General features: G+C 38.8%; 1 pseudogene; it reads right to left on the minus strand.

The window, feature by feature from the left end:
- Positions 1–3,674: 3,674 nt before the first annotated feature.
- On the minus strand, positions 3,675–6,802 carry LOC124230565 (uncharacterized; annotated as a pseudogene).
- Positions 6,803–14,798: the final 7,996 nt, after the last annotated feature.

Here is a 14,798-nt window from a genome sequence, read left to right on the forward strand (position 1 = left end):
TATTTTAATTTCAACCTATCTGTATGTTATGTTTGAAATATGTTTCTGGTAAGCAGTATATAGTTGAGTTTAGTTCTTTTATCCAATGTGGATAAAAAATGAAGCATTTAATCCAGTTAAAATTTTTATGTTTAATTTATTTTTACTTTTTATTTTAAAATACTTTTGGATATATATAAAAGTTACAATGCTACAGAGGGTTCACATATACCCTTTAGTCTTATTCCTCTGTTAACTTACATAAATGCAGTACAATTATCAAAACCAGAAAATCAAAATCAGTAGCATATTATCTATTCAACTATAAACTTTACTTGAATTTCACCAGTTTTTCCCATGATGTTTCCTCTCCTCTTCCAGAAGCTAACTCAAGATCTCATACTGCATTTAATTATCACATCTCTTTGTCTCTTCCAATCTGTGATCGTTCCTAAATCTTTCCTTATCTTTCATGACCTTGACACTTTTGATGAGCACTAGTCACTTTGCAAAATATTTGGATTTGTCTGATGTTTTCTCATGATCAGATTGAGATTATGCATTTTTGGGGCAAGAATACCACAGAAGTGATGTGTCCTTCTGAGTGCATGATGTCAGGGGATACAAGACTTTGATATGTCTTATTGCAGGTGTATTAATCTTGATCACTTGGTAAAAGGGGTGTCTGCTGAGTTTCTGCACTATAAGGCTGTTATATTTCTCTTTGTAATCGATAAATATCCTGGGGGAGATACTTTGAAGTTATGCTAATGTCCTGTTTCTCCTCAAACTTTTGCCCATTAATATAGACATCCATTGGTAGATAGCATATTTCAAACTTGTAAATACTGCTCTGACACATTATTGGGTAATATGTAATTATGCTAATTTCAAGGGAGGTCAGAACAAGAAAGGCCACTGTGACAGGTATAAGCAGCCATGCCGCTTGAGGTAGATGACCTGGCAGTAACAGGGTAAAAGAGGTATCTATGGCAGAGAAAGATACCAAATGGAGCCCCCGGAGGACCAATGGGGGAATCACTGCTCAGAACTCTACAGTTATAGAACCAGGCCGTGCCATCTGCAGCAGAGAACTTGCATATCATTTGAAAAACAGCTCATGACATGCTACAGGGCCATGGTAGAAGCTGAGTGCTTGACTATGGAAAAATCAAGTAACTTTCATGTGCTGGTTACTTTGAGACCCACCAAATTGTCAGGTAAGGCAGGCTGATCAGCAATTTATCATAAGATGGATATGGTATATCTCGGATTGGAATTGAGCAGGCCAGAAATTGCAGTAATCTACACGAAAAGGTTGCCCAGATATTTAATTTATGTCACCAGTTGTTGCATGACACCACTCCCTCAGCTCACATCTATGGCTTCATGAACTATGATCAGCTTATAAAGGAGGAAAAAAACCCAGATTGAGTTTGTAAATGGGCCACCTTGAAAATGAGGGCAAGATGGAAATTAGCTGTTCTTGCAATAAAGTTCCAGTCAGGGATGGTCCTGGAAAAGAGTGGTAAAGGGAAATCCTACCAATTGGTAGAGTGTTGTGAAGTGCCCTCTGGCCATCCATTTTATGTGGAGGAGAAGTGGCTCTATGTAAAAGTATTCATAGACTCATAGGCAGTAATGAATGGCTTAGCTGGTTGATCAAGGATCTATAATGAGTGAGATTAGAAGTTCAGGGAGAAGGAGGTTTGGGGACGAGACATGTGCATGGATTTATGGGAATGGACACAAAGTGTGAACATCATTATATTACCTGTTATTATCATTGTAGAAGAGGCACTAAACAACCAAGTGGAGAGGATGACTCCACCAGTTTATGTCAGCCAGCTTCTGTCCTCAGACATCTCATTGCTAGCAAAACGGGTTCATGAATGTTAGAACCATGGTGGGAGAGACAGAAGCTACGCATTGACTCAACAACCTCGGCTCCGTCTCATCAAGACTGTTCTAACTATTGTTGCTGATGAATGTCTGTTCTGATGAGAACAGAGACCAGAGCAGGGTCTCAACTAGGGTAACACATTTAAGGAAATCAGCCAGCTACATGTTGGCAAGTGAATTACACCAGACCCCTTCTATCTTAGAAATCACAGTATTCCTCTTTCTGTACCAAATTACCAAAATTCTAGGGCCTTAACACAGCACACATTTATTTTCTTACAGTCTAGAGGTCAGAAGCGCAAATGGATCTCCTTAGGCTAAAAATCATGCATGATGATTTACGGCTGTGTTCCTTCCCGAGGCTTTAAGGGAAAACCAATTTTCTTATCTTTTTTCACTTCTAGAGACTACCTACATTCCTTGTCTCATGGTCTCTTCATCTTTAAAGTGAGCAATCACTCTGACATCTGTTTGCAACATCACATCTCTTTCTCTGACTCTTACTTTGCTGCTTTCTTCTTTCATCTTCTAAGAATCCTTGCATTGCATTGTGCCTATCTGGTTAATCTCCCTATTTTAAGATCATTGATTTAATTTTACCTGCAAATTCTCTTTTGCTATGTAAAGTAATATATTCATAGTTGTATTAGTCAGAGTTTTCCAGAGAAACGAAACCAGTAGAATATATAAAAATTTACATATATATATACATATATGAGAAATTAACTCACAGGATCTTGGAGACTGAGAAGTCCTATGATCTGCCATCTGTAAGCTGGAGACCCAGGAAAGCCAGTGATGCAATTCAGTCTGAGAACAAAGGCCTAAGACCCAGGGGAGCCAATGGTCTAATCTCAGTTTGAAAGGAGAAGATGACATGAGATGGCCCAGCTCAACAGTGAGGCAGGAAAAAAAAAGGGTGAACTCCTCTTTTCTCTGCTTTTTGTTCTATTCAGGCCTTTGATGGGTTGGATGATGCCCACCAACATTGGAGAGGGCAATCTATTTTACCTAGTCGACCAATTCAAATGCTAATCTCATCTAGAAACACCGTCATGGACACGTCCAAAAACAATGTTTAATCTGGGTACCCCATGGCCAGTCAAAGTGACACATAAAATTAACCATTACAAGTCCATCCTTTGTCAATATGGCACCCACATACATCTACCTAAACCAAACAATCTCCAAGAAAAGACAGTAATAAAGTCCTAATTCCACCTAACATGATACAACTATCCTGTGTAACACTGAAATCACAGTAATCTCTTCCCCAGAAGAGGAGATAAAACCCTTGAGTGATGTTTACTCTTCTCCTTGATATCCCATAACTTAAAAACTATGATTCCATGATGCAAAATTAACAATATTTAAATAGTATGACATAAAAGCAATACATACGTCTCATGTTACATGATAAGGGAGTAAGGAAAAAAAAAGAGTTCACTCACAGCTGTATTCGTAAGAAAATAAGCAAGAAATATTCATAACAATTAGAGTCCTTTCTGTAATTGATCACATGGTCATATTTATTAATTACCTTCTTCTACTACCTATTTCGTATTCCCTTTGCCTTCAACAAGTACCTTAGCTGATCATGGTTCTTACTGGTGGGGTGGCCCTAAACTTCATTCCTGAAGGGTGTAGGACATTAGTATTTCTGCTTGGATTGAGTTGTAGTTCTCCATTAACCTTAATCATAGGGCATAGTAATATGAAGAGATTCCCTAAGGGTCTGTATTCCAGACATGTTCTTTCTTACCTCCACTGTGGAGTAGTAGCCTAATTTCCCCTTAGTAGTCAGGATCAGCCATCTCCACCAGGACAGCAACTCTGTTTTTTGCCTGTTGAGTCAGAGGCATGAGGAGCCCAAAGTGATTGGGTGGCAGTCTTAACTTCCAGTTTGGTGCAGTCATTATTGTATTTCCTGGTGGAAGCATTCCTCCCTCTGGAGCCAAAACGTCTTGATCAGCACACCATAAAGTCCTGGGAACAGAAAGTAAAAATTTTGTTAGTGGATCACTAGAGGGAATAATAAGTGGTGACACTCTCAAATTCACCCCTTGGTTCCTGGACCTGTGATTCCTGGCTATCGGAGAAATAACATCCTATATTAGACGCTGATTGAGAGCATATACAGCATTCTGGAGAAGCTTCTCCCAGCCCTGCAAGGTACTGTCACCTAGCTAGCTCCATAACCGAGTCTTCAAAAGGTTGTTTCACCATTCTATCAAGCCAGCTGCTTCAGGACCGTGGGGAACGTGGAACACCAGTGAATTCCACGAGCATGAGCCCACTGCTGCACTTCTTCTGCTGTAAAGTGAGTTCTTTGATCAGAAACAGTGCTGTATGGAACACCATGATGGTGGATAAGGCATTCTGTAAGTCCATGGATGGTAATTTTAGCTGAAGCATTACCTGCAGGGAAGGCAAATCCATATCCAAGAGTGTCTATTCCAGTAAGAACAAAATTCTGCCCCTTCCACGAGGGAAGTCATCCAAAGTAATCAACCTGCCATCAGTGGCTGGTTCATCACCAGGGAACGTTGCTATATCAAGGACTAAGTGCTGGTCTCTGTTGCTGGCAGATTGAGCACTGATCAGTGGCAGTAGCCAGACCAGCTGCAGTGAGTGGAAGTGCATGTTGCTGAGCCCACGCATACCCTGCATCCCTGCCACCATGGCCACTTGGTTTATGAGCCCCTTGGGTGATGACGGGGGTGGCTGGGGAAAAAGACAGATTGGTATCTACAGAATAGATCATTATTTCCACTTGATTATTAAAATCCTCTTGTGCTGAAGTCACCATTTGATGAACATTCACATGGGATACAAATATCTTCACATTTTTTGCCCATTCAGAGAGGTCTATCCATATACATCTTCCCCAAATTTCTTTGTCACCAATTTTCCAATCATGGCTCTTCCAAGTCCCTGACCATGCAACCAAACCATTGGCCATAGCCCATGAATGGTTATGTAATCACACATCTAGCCATTTCTCCTTCCAAGTAAAGTGAACAACCAAGTGCACTGCCCAAAGTTCTGCCCACTGGGAGGATTTCCTTTTACCACTGTCCTTTCAAGAATGTCCCAGAGAGGGGCTGTAGTGCTGTAGCTGTCCACTTTCGAGTGATGTCTCAATATCATGCAGAACCATTTGTACACCAGGCCCAGGTCTTCCCTTCCTCTGTCAACTTTCTGTGATAGGGAACAATAGGGAACTTTCTGTGAGGCCATAGGTGCAGGCTGGGAGAGAGAAGACAATGTAGCAAGAGTGGGGACCATGGACATTTGGACTACTTCTTCACGTAACTTACTTGTGCCTTCAGGACCTGCTTGGGTGCAATCACTCACACATACACATACACACACACACACATATATATATATATATATGTATGTATATTGTATATCTGTTTGATGATGGAATGTTGCTCTGCACATCCAACTTATGGCTTGGTGGCTCAGACAACCCCCAGTTCATGATGGGTAGCCCAGATTACCTGGTAGCTTGTTGCCTCATGGTCAAGCATTCGATCTCTATTAAGATCCAAATGCAGGCCAAGAGCTGTTTCTTGAAAGGAAAGTAGTTATCTGCAAATCATGGCAGGGCTTTGCTCCAAAATTCCCAAAACCTGCACTGCAATTTACCTATAAGGGCCTGCCAAGGGCTCCAAACAGCATCTTTATCTGCCACTGACATTTCAAGCACCACTGTGATGGGTCACATGGGCCAAGTGGCAGAGCAGCTTGCACAGCAATATGGATTTGTGGTAGAATCTTCTCTTATTCTGGATCCCACCCAAAACTAGCAGTTTTTTTGTATCATTCAGTAAATGGGCCAGATTAATACACCCAAATGAGAAATATGTTGCCTCTAAATCCCAAAGATTCCTACGAGATGTTATGCTTATTTCTTGGTTGTAAGAGAGGCCAGATGCAACAACTTATCCTTCACCTTAGAAGGGATATCTCAACATGGCCACACCACTGGGCCCCTAGAAATTTCACTAAGGTAGAAGACTTCTGAATTTGAGCGGGATTTATTTTCCCTCTCTCACATGCAAATATCTTACCAATAAATCTAGGGTAGTTGCTACTTCTTGCTCACTGGGTCTGATTAGCTTAATGTTATCAATGTGATGGACCAGTGTGATGTCTTGTGGAGGGGAAAGGTCATCAAAATTCCTGCTTACTAAACTATGACATGGGGAAGGAGAGTTGATATACTCCTGAGGTAGAACAGTGAATGCGTATTGCTGGCCTTGCCAGCTGAAAGCAAACTGCTTCTGGTGGGCTTTAGGGACAGGGATGAAGAAAAAGACGTTTGTCAAATCAATAGCTGCATACCAGTTACCATGGAATGTGTTAATTTGTTCAAGCAATAAAACCACAGCTGGTACAGCAGCTGCAGTTGTAGTCACCAACTGACTGAGCTTTTGATAATCCACTGTAGTTCTCCAAGGCCCATCTCTCTTCTACAAGTCAAATAGGGGAATTGAATGAGGATGTATTGAGAATCACAACCCTTGCACCTTTCAGATTCTTGAGGGTGGGACTAATCTATGCAATCCCTCCGGGAATGCAGGACTGCTTTTTGTTTACTATTTTCCTAGGTAGAGGTAGTTCTACTGGCTTCCATTTGGTCTTTCCTACCATAACAGCCCTGACTCCACATGTCAAGGAACCAATGTGGGGCTTCTGTCAGCTGCCGAGTATGCCTATTCCAATTATGCATTTTGGAACTGGAGAAATAACCACAGGATAGTTTTGGGGACCCACTGGGCCCACTCTGAGATGGACGTGAGCTGAAACTCCGTTCGTCACCTGACCTCCATAAGCCCCTAATCTTGGCCACAGTGATGTTTCGAGTCTCTGGAATTAGTGTCAGTTCAGATCCAGTGTCCAGTAGTCCTGAAAGATATGATTATTTCCTTTTCCTCAATCCAAAGTTACCTCATAAATTGCCACCGGTCCCTTTGGGGAAGACTAGGAGAAGGATTAACAATATAAATTTTGAGTAGTGCACCAGGGCCCTTCCTCAAAGTTATCCAATCATCCGTACATTCAGGTGTTCTGGGTTTGTAAACTGGCTCAAGTCTGGGAATTGATTAAGGGGTTGTGATTCTGGTTTTATAATTCAAGTTAGACTTTTGTTCACTTGATCTAGAACTTTTCTGCATACACTGTTCAAGTAAGAATACAGCAGGCTTTCTATCTATTTCATTTCCAGGAACACCATGATCAATAGCCAATGCCAGTGGTCTGCACAAGTCAGACTAGTCTGATTGTTGCTTTGACACCGCTGTCCATTGTGGTACCCATTCCCACCTGGCCTTCAGTGGTTAAGTGCCTCCACTTAGCCCCTGCCACCCCAGGATGCAATGGCTCACATTGCATTTAGGTTTCTGAAATCAGTGACTGCAGTTCCCACTGTGAGGTCTGGCCTTCAGAGAAGAACAATCACAGAGCTTTCAAGGATGCTGAGGCTCCCCTCACAAATTTATTCCTAACAGTATTAGTGACAGGTATGTCTTCTGGGCCCTCCCAGCCAGACCAATGACAAATCTGCTCTTTTTTCAGTGACATTAGGAACAACTAACCAACATTATTATATTTCTTAATTTTCTAAAAATATTTGAAAGCATCATATATGGAATCATCTACCTCCTTACTTTTGTTATAAGTGGTTGATTAGGGGTATTCAATGCAGATAGTTTGCATTTCTCTGTAACAGTTCACACCACGGACTATCAGTGCTCTCTTTACTACTGGAAATAGAGTCATTGATATCTTTGAATCTAATTACATTAGAGGGCCCATTCCAGAAACCCAGAACCAATTTAGAAAACTCATCCTTAAAATTATGTTCCTCTAGAATCACCCTAGGTATCAAAATCTGTATTAGTCAGGGTTCTCCAGAGAAATAGAACCAGTAGGAGATGTGTCTATGTCTATATCTGTATCTAGAGAGAGTGAGAGATTTTCTGGGAATAATTGACTCACATGATTGTGGAGGTGAAGAAGTCCCCAATGGGCTTTCTGCAAGCTGGAGACCCAGGAAAGCCAGTGGTGTAATTCAGTCTGAGTCCAAAGAAAGACCTAAGAACTAGGAGAGCCGATGGTACAAGCTCAGGCTGAGAATAAAAGATATGAGATGTCCCAACTCAAGCAGTGAGGCAGGAAAAAAGGGAAGAATTCCTCTTTCTTCCACTCATTCAAATGCTAATCATATCCAGAAATACTGTCACAGACACACCCAGAAATAATGTTTAATCTGGGTACCCCATGGCCAGTCAAACTGACACATAAAATTAATCATTATAACAGGTTCTGAGGATTAAGATATAGACATCTTTGGGAGTCATTATTTTGCCTTCTGCAATGAGGTTGACACTTCGTCTGTATTTGGCTTTGCTTTTCTTGATTGCACTACTTCAAACAGGACCACTATCCAACGGCTCAGAGTAGCTTATTCATCGACATGGAATTCTGCATAACGTTATTTCAGATCAAGGCACCCACCATACAGCAAAAGAAGTGTGGCCGGGGGCACACAGACATGGAATTCATTCATCCTGCCACATATTGCACTATTCAGAAGCAGAAGCTGCTGGCCTGACAGAGTGATGAAATGAATTCCTGAAGAAGCAACTGAAGCTGCAATTTGGAAATAGCGCAGTGCAAAAATGGGGCTCTCTGCTTCATGGAGCAGTACACATCTCAACCAGCAGCTATTATATTGTACTATATCACCAACAGACGGAATATGTGGGTCTGGGAAGTAGGAGCGCCAGCACTCACTATCACTTCTTCTCTCTGTTATTTTAAGCTCTATGGGTCTAGAATTTCTAGCTCCCAACGATGAGAGGGTTTCACCAGGGCATGCAGTAAGAATCACAGTAAATCAAAAGTTTTGGCCATTATCTGATTACTTTGGGATCTCTGTGCTGTTACATCAGGAAGCAAAGAAAGGAGTTTCTCTGTACCGATACATCAGGAAGCAAAGAAAGGCGTTGTCATATTGGCATGGGTAATTGACCAAGATCGTTATGAGGGAATGGAAGTGCTGTTCATAAAGCTGGCAAAGATAAATGTCTACCACACTTAGGTGATCCATTGGTGGGCTCACGGTATTCCCAGGCCCAGTTATAATTCTCAGTGTATGAGCACATCACCCGTGGTGTTTTGGGGCACAGTAAATACGAGCTCAAGTTTCTCAGGGATGAAGATCTAAGAAAACCCAACAGACAAGGTAGCCAGACCAACAGAAGTTCTAGATGAGGGAAAAGGCCATCTAGAATGGGTGATGGGTGAGCAACATAATGAATACTATCAGTTATGGTCTAAGGACCAATTGCAGCAGCACAGTTTGTAGTTCGTCCAAGTAAATTTCCTCGTGAAAGTTTTCCCAGAAATTGTGACCCACAAATAGTTCAAAGAAGCTGTGCCTTGATGGAGTGAACTTAATGTGCAAAGCAAGTAAATCTGAGTGGCAGAAGTGGTGAACCATAATTGACGCTGTTGGTACCCCACTCTGATCCCCCCTAACAGCCAGTGTACCCATTCTCTACTGTTGTGTTGACCGATCAGTCTCCAGCAAATACTACTTTGCTAGAGATTTGCCTTCAGCCAAATGGGAGCTTGGCCCAAGAGGCACTGTAGACCACTCCCACATCCCTGAAGGCTGAGCTTGGCCCGTGACTGACTGGCATGGAATACAAAAGCTTGCCTCTGTTGTCTCAAAGTGGGAACAATTCTGCAGTGCAATCTTTGTTCCAAACCTTGCCCAGGTGGTCAGACTGAAGCTAGTCTGCATCTGAGACTTTCTTTTGCCTGTTCTACCGTGCTTCGACCACCTCCTTTCTTCTAAAAGTGCTCCCCAACAAATTACTTGAATAAAAATCTATATACTAGCTTCTGCATCTAGGGAACTTGAACTAAGACAATCACCACCAGATCATTTATTTAACAGTATGCGTATGTTTATATTTAACATACACACACATATATATGTGTTAAACAAAATATGTTTATAGATCTTGTATTTCCCACTTACTAATCCTTGAAGGCAAGATATGTTCTTTCTTATTTTCAGTCTTTTTATAGCCTCATGTATAATACTATCAACATAGTAGGCCTTCAATAAACACTTCTGGATGTAAAGGCAAGAACAAGCCAACCGTGTGATGAACTTTTCTCTGCAAAGCACCCCTTCATAACAATTCTGAGCTATATTCTCTATAAGTGAATTTTTAATGTATTTTACAGTGGAAAGTTGGCTGATAGAAGACAAGCACAAAGATATCACACTAAAGCCTCATGGTCTCAATTCCTTAGTGAACAGCATCATTTTTATTGCTGTTTCCAAAATGAGATCATCTTTCTCCTCTGCTTTCACATTAACCAAATTTGTCCAAAGATCTGGCATTAATATCATCAGCCTGGGCTATCGCATGAGTTATGCTGAGTTTTAAAATATAGCCATTAACATGCTATGGAGGAAGATTTGATCTCATCATGCTATAAATCACTTGTTTTCCTGAGAAGATTGGAAATATGGCAGGCAGCTGTGCTTTATCAATGTTTTCATTTGTACATATATCTTTCCCACTTCAAAGTTTGCAGGAGAGAAGTGAGATAATGTGATTAGGTAGCCAAGCATATTCAATGTTCTGAAAAGTAGGTCATTGTTGAGATTAACTGATGGATTAAAAGGATTTAGAAAGGTGGTAAATTTTTGATTTGCATATTTTTCTAAAGAGTCTTGACTCTTGTCAAGTCCCCCTCCCACGTTTTGCAGAGCAGCAAGCCAGAGCACTACATCTAGCAATTTAGTTGTTCCAAATTACTCTTGCCTGTTTTTTTTTTTGACCTTGAGCAAATTATCAGTATTTCCACACTAGATTTATTTTCCATAATCTATCAACTGCATTGCTTTGGGGGCACTGAAAATGAGACAGGAGAGTGCTAATGTGACAGATGAGGACTGAAATAATTAAATAGCGCTCAGCATAAGGCTACTATATATCTCTTTGACCAAGCATCCTTTGAAAATGCCTTAAATGCCAATTAAATAAAGGCTGCTTAGTGGTGAGCATTGTTCAATGCCACTCTTCCTTTTGGCAATTTTGTTCTCTTCAATGACACTTTCAAAAAGATAAATTAATAGCCTTCTACTAGATGGGTGAACATAATTTATTCTATTTGGTTCTTTAGTTCATCAGCTAGCACTTTATTGTATGAACAGTACATATTATATACATGTAAAAATTTGAAAAATGATTCCTTTTAAGAATTTGAAGCAAAAAATCGAAATAAATATTCTCCCACTCAGTTGTTCATGCAACCATTCATTAATTTATTCAATAAACCAGCTCATGTTTAATGAAGAGAGAGGCATATAAATAAATGGTTACAATAGAGTGAGTATATGTAATAAGAGTTGTCATGTTCATGATGCACATATGAGAGCACAAAGAAAGGACAACTAACCTGAGGATGATATCAGGAAAGTCTTCCTGGCAGAAAGTATGATGCCAGCAGCTGTGTCTTGGTGAATGAATCACAGCCAGCCAGGCAAATTGTAGGACGAAGAACAGCCTGGGTAAGGTGAGATGCGGTGAAATGGATCAGGAAGAATGATTTCAAGAAGAGAGAAAAACACATATGAAATCAGTGCGGCAGGGCTAGATGAAGACTCCTAGAAGGAAACGCAAAATGACATGTTAGTTTTTTTAAATGATACAAGATATACATCCATGCTGAAATTAAAATAACTTCTTTCTAGATTTTCTGAAGGCAAAATTCTGGATATATTCGTCCAAATGAATCTTTTATCATTTGGGGGATGTAGAGTTGGATGGGCGTGGATGTGGATTTGATTTTTCTGGTACCCTATCACTTAGGGGAATAATCTAGCAATGCACCAGGGTAGAAGGCTGCTAGCATGGTGTGGATGTGAAGTGAGCTGAAGTGTTTGGCAGGTCCACATCATGAATCCACTCTGATTGATATGCCAAAGATTTTGACCTTTATGGCTGACAACAGGAAGTCAATAAAAATTTACGAATTATAAGCAGAAAAGAGACATGAGACCTTGATGATATAAAGTCCTGGCCTACTGCTTATTTAATGCTTATTGAGCTCTAAGTCATAGTTAGGAGAGATATGGTTAGGAGAGGACAGAATAAATCATCTAAGTCATTATTTTCATAATCCTATGTCTTAACACAGACAGAGGCTTTTATTTTCTTATTTGAATATAATGTCTTTTCTTTCTCTAATGAAATAGGTTTTTCATTAATACAAAGCATGTCAAGAAGGCAGTTTCCTATTGACGGTCAATAACAATGAATAAATCAAGAAATATTTATTCAGGGTCTACAATGTGCCCAGTACTGTGCTTTCCTATGGGTAAATGGAAGTGAATATATCTGAAAACTAGTTTTAAAGAACTTAATGCAAATATTGTATAAGATAAAACTAAAGCCTGAACCCATGTGGTTTGATTATTTCACTAAATAATTGCTTGATCTTACATTAAGGGACAATTCTGTAATGTTTTTTTAAAAATCCTACCCAAGCAATTGTAATTTTGATAATATTCAAAACTATTGTTTGTTCTAATAATTTTAAATTTTGAAACACTTACAGCAATCTGAAAACAAACTATATGTATTGCTTATTTGAATCTCCTGATTTTTGATGAATATCAATCAGTCCAAAACCACATCATTTGAAAAAAAAATCATATAATTGACCAGTCAAGTTAGTTCTTCACATAAACTGTGGCTGAGAGAGGAGAGTAAAACAGCTCAGTGACACTACTAATGTAAAACCATCAGTACTTAATCACAAAGCCAAATGAAATCAGTCTCAGGGCCCTATTAAATCCATAAACTTCACCATTCACAATTAGAAACTACATATAGAAACTATATATATAGTTACCATACATCCTTTTTAAAACTACAAAAGGCATTCATTCTAGTTGTAAAAAGTCAAACAATATAGAAGTGTGTAAGATGACAAGTAAAATTCCTCATCTTCCTTTTTCTCCTGTCCAAATCCCACGTCAGAGATGGCCATTGGGTCCTGCTTAGTATGATTCTTACTGTCTTCATTCTCCATATTTACAAACAAGTGCAGGTGCAATATTGTAAGCCAATGAGATCATGCTATGCATTCTTTTCTGTGTCTTGCTTGTATTCACTCAACATTCACTTGAAAAACTTTTCACATCAATGCTAATAGGTATACCTTTTCCCTTACAATGATTGTACAGTATTTACATATTTCTTTATGAATACAAGGTATTTACTTGTATAGACACAAGATACTTTTTAAAATATTTGCTCTTTTGATAAATTCTTATAGCTTTTTATAAGTTGCAAACAGTGCTACAATGATCTGCCTTATATGTATTCTATTTAAATTCACAGGTGCAAATATTTCTCTAGGATGAAATTGCAGGGTAAAATCCATACATCCTTTTACTGTTTTAAATGTTGTTAAGCTGAAAAAATATTTCTACCAACAATGTATGATACATGATGTCACTATTCATTTCCCTACATCGTTGCCAATACTGAGTTTCAAAAAATCTTTAAAATTTTATTTAATTTTATTGACTAAATATGGAATTGCCTTGAAAGAATTGTCTATATGCTACTTTCTTAACTTTCTAGTTAACATTTCTGTTATTCATTGAAATTAAGTGAGTAAAGGCAAGACAAGTGGCAATTGAAAATGTTTTGCTAAAACTTCTTCCTCTAAAGTTGTATATAGTTACATACAAAAGACTCTATTATTACATAGAGATCCAGGCCTTCTTCCAAATTATAACACACAGCATATGCTGAAAAATAGTTATATAACTACATATCAGGTATTTCAGTTTTGTACTACAATTTAACTTGAAAAGGAGTCTTTTAGAGTTAATAAAAGTCCTTATCCTTTGTATTGCATAGAAAATCATCATCATACTGTGAACTCATGGACAGCTGCTTGATTAATAAGTCTTACAAAGAAGGTTGCTGATTCAAACAGAAACAGGAGTAGAAATAGAATGGATTTGCCTTCTTTGGAAAGAATTGTTATTGTGAATTTCTACATGTGCTAATGAGTAATATAAAACGTTGTACTTTATTCCACAAGTGGGTTCTTATTTAAAAAAAAAAACAACCTTGGTAATATTTTATTTTATTGGAAAACAAGTCAATGTAAAAAGGGAGATCACTAAGACTCCAGGATTTCTCCTCATTAAATCTATCACATTCTGTATGACTGTAGGCTAAGGTCCACAGAGAGCTAGACAAGCAAAGCCGTGTAGAGGTTTCTGCCATAAAATACAGTATTTTGTTATCCTAAAGGAGTTACCTAAATCTTTCTTGGAATAAAATGGTAAAATAATAATAATCATGACCATCATCAGCCCATGACTGAAGCAGAGGCCAAACTCTAACTGATACTCGAGGCCAGGAAAATTTGGATTCTAAATTTCTAAAAGACATAAGCTACAAAGAAAATCTAGACATGTATAAATGAATTTTAATGTTTATGATTGTTTTTTCCTATTTCTTAAGATTCTCATGTGTTTTTATTACTTGGTTGTACATGAGCAAGCTAATTTAGCAAAAGCTACACTTAAAAGACAAGAATTTGAAAATCAAATATACGTATGAAAATTCATACGCAAGGTTTTTATGAACGATGCAAATATTCTTAATGGAAAGAGACTATTTCTTTTACAACACAAAAGATGGTTTATACTAGTAATGGTATCCTAACTCAAGAAGCCAAACTCTTGTTCTTTTTTTCTTCTTGTTTTACTTTTTAAAATTATTTTATTGAGGTCATACTGGTTTATAACATTGTGTGAATTTCAGGTGTACATCCTTATATTTTGACTT

Source organism: Equus quagga, chromosome 19 (assembly GCF_021613505.1).
Source record: "Equus quagga isolate Etosha38 chromosome 19, UCLA_HA_Equagga_1.0, whole genome shotgun sequence".
Classification (NCBI taxonomy): Eukaryota; Metazoa; Chordata; class Mammalia; order Perissodactyla; family Equidae; genus Equus; species Equus quagga.